The following is a 2956-nucleotide window of genomic DNA, read 5'->3' as shown; positions in this document are numbered from 1 at the left end:
AAATTCAGACTCCTGTCCCAGATCGCGGATGTGTCCCCTCGTGAGAGGAGACGCACCACGAATCGAGAGGGTAGAAATAGGGGAGCTCCCGCCTCAGGACCCAACTCTCCAGTAAGCGGGAAAACGGGGAAGGGCTCCCGTCGGCGGGAAAGAGGCGGGGGCAGGAGCTGGCGGCCGGGCCGGGCTGGGTGCCGTTGGGCCGCGCGGTCGTAAACTCAGCTCCCAGGGGACACTGCGGAACCGAGGCTCACGGAGGGCGCCCCGGGACACCGAGCCAAAGCCACAGCCCCTCACGTCTCACACGGCCCGGCACTCGGTGCGTATGAATAGTGGTGTGGACGTACCCGGGCATCACGTGACCGCAGATGGACGAGGACTGAGGGCGGGGACAGCCAGGGCCTCCAGGGAAGGATTCGAGAGACGGCGGCTGCAGGGCCGGGCGCCTCCCACCGTTGACAGTGGGCCCGGAACCGGCGCACGGCTGGCAGGGTGTGCGGTGAGGTCCCCGTGACAGGTGCGCCAGGAGCTTAGGTGGCTTCAGGGCCGATTGCTCTCGTCCGAGACCCGGGATGACCATTCTCATCCTCCGTCCGTGTTATCTCAGCGAGGTAGCTCCGTATCTGACTGAGATTTCTTCTGATTCTGCGGAGAAAAAAATAGCATTAAAGAATTTCTGAATAATTCCATCAAACCTTCAAGGAAGCGAACGATCGTGTCAAGTTTCCAAGCGCCCCGGACACTCAGCGTGTCCCATGAGAGGAGCTTCCAATAAGCAAAACGAATAAGTACAATTTTAAAAGGAGCCGGTCTCCCTTAAAATAAAAAACGGTAGATTATGTCCCGGGGTGGCGCCCCACAAGGCAGGGCCTGAGGGGAGAGGCAAGGGTGACACTTCGCTGGAGCCCAGAGCCCGTGACAGCTGGGTCTCCTCGGCCCTGAGGGACGCGTGCTTCTCGGGGGGGGAGGGAATCCACCGCTGACCCTCCTCCCCTGGGCCAAAGGCTCGTCTCATGGGGAGGTCACTCCCTGCTCTTGGTGGCTCATGACAGAGGAGGCCGCAGGCAGTGGGGGAGCGGTGCGGGTGTGGACGAGCGTGCGAGGGCCGCTTGGATGCGCAGGGCACAAAGTCGGAGCGGCCACCGCCTCCGCCGAGGGACCCCACGTGGACGGGGCTGAGAGGGTCGGACGCGGAAGGCAGCGAACCTGCTCGTCGTGGCCCGGCCGCTGCTGTGACGGAGACACCGGGCGACCGGAACCGGAACATCTGCTCCCCTGGCCCGGAGGCCGAGGTCCGGGCAGCGTCCTCTTATATATATATAAAAAATATATATATATTTGCCGCTGACATTCTACTTGTTGAATTCAGTCTGACTCCTGAGACACAGGTGTTGACTAGTGTGTGGCGTGTGCATACGCAGAGCCACGTGAATGGAGAAGCTGGCAAGTTCGATTTCGGTGCCTGCCCCCCTTGCACCCCCGTGCCCTGTGCACCCCGACCCCCGAGGCCAGCATCCAGGCCCCCCCCCAGGCGGAAAACATGCATTTGTCCTGTATCTGGTCTCTCAAAGGTCTGCTCTTGGTTGGAACTGACTCGACAAACTATTTTGAGCCCAAGATTGAAGAACTGATCATGATTAGATCAGTTATTTGTTATTTGTTATCAGTGTTATTTGTCCCAGAAGACAATTTTATTTCATTTCAAACTTTATCTTAAACTATAGACATGAGAACAGGAGGGTGGCAGGTCCTTGGCTGGCCACCTGGGGACACGTCCTCGAAAAGGCCGTTAGTCGTGACTGGCGTTCCTCAAAGCACGGGACCCGGGCACTAATCACGCGTGACCCATCAGGACCGTCCCGTGACTCCGCCAGGGTCTGCGTCACAGTGACAAAGAGACGCCGGGTCCCTTCTCGTGACGCTTGCAGCCTCCACACCGCACCCCACTCCTTTCTTCCCTCCGAGCCCCTCCTGAGGTAACTCTAGCCGCATCCCCGGGGAGACCCTGTTGGTGTACGCGGTGGGGGCGCCGCGCCAAAGCCAAGGGCAGGACTCGCTTGCTCACGGTCCCCGCACGGTCCCCGCACGGTCCCGGCCGCAGCGGCCTCCGCCGGCCCTTCCCATCGACGGTTCTGAGTGACCAGCAGGGCAGACGATCGTGGACGGCTTACGAGCCCTGTCCTCCTCGCGGGCAGAGTGTGAATGAACTAACTGCCTTTTGAAGTAACGGGATGGATCGGCTGTGAGGACGAAAGGGCTCTGACGGAGAGCAGGCAGAGGGGACAGCCCCGACGCCCGGCTGGTCCTGCACACGGGGGCCCCTCCCCGTCCCCAGAGCTGAGGCGGAGAGAACATGGAGTTCGCTCTGGGGACGAGCAGGCGGACCCTGTAGGAATCAGTCCCAGGGAAGAGGAGAAGCTGCTGACAAGTCCTGCACCTCAGAACTTGCTCGAAAATGTCACACACACACACACACACACACACACACACACACAGCCAGGGAAGCACAGGACGGGGCAGGGCCTGGCCCGTGCACCCCTTTACCAGGGTCCTGGGGTGCTGGGTAAGCCGCTGGCCGCAGGGCACACTGCAGGGACCCGGCCCAGGACAGGACGCTTGCACTGCAGGAGCCGGGCTCCGCGGAAGGCGCAGGGAAGGCTCAGAGAAGGAAGGACCACACCTCCCACCAGTGTCCCAGCATCCTGTGCCGACGAAGCGCCACCTCGTGCCAGCGACGAAGGAGAACTGTTTACGGGGCCACCTCCATCGTCAGAGCCGACGACGGCGTCCGATGGGGAGCTGGAGGCGATAGGACCGAGCGCCCTGCCGGCTGCTGGCAGGTGTTCGCCACGCACCGTCCGATCCTCCCGCGGCTGGTGGGCACAGCCCGCCGTGCGCCGTGAGCAGAGGCTGCGCAGGTGGAGGAAGGTCGGAGTCAGCGAGCAGGAGGCGGGGCTCG

Source organism: Pteropus alecto, unplaced genomic scaffold (assembly GCF_000325575.1).
Source record: "Pteropus alecto unplaced genomic scaffold, ASM32557v1 scaffold101, whole genome shotgun sequence".
Taxonomy (NCBI): Eukaryota; Metazoa; Chordata; class Mammalia; order Chiroptera; family Pteropodidae; genus Pteropus; species Pteropus alecto.
The sequence above is the reverse complement of the archived record's forward strand: the minus strand, read 5'-3'. Positions refer to the sequence as shown.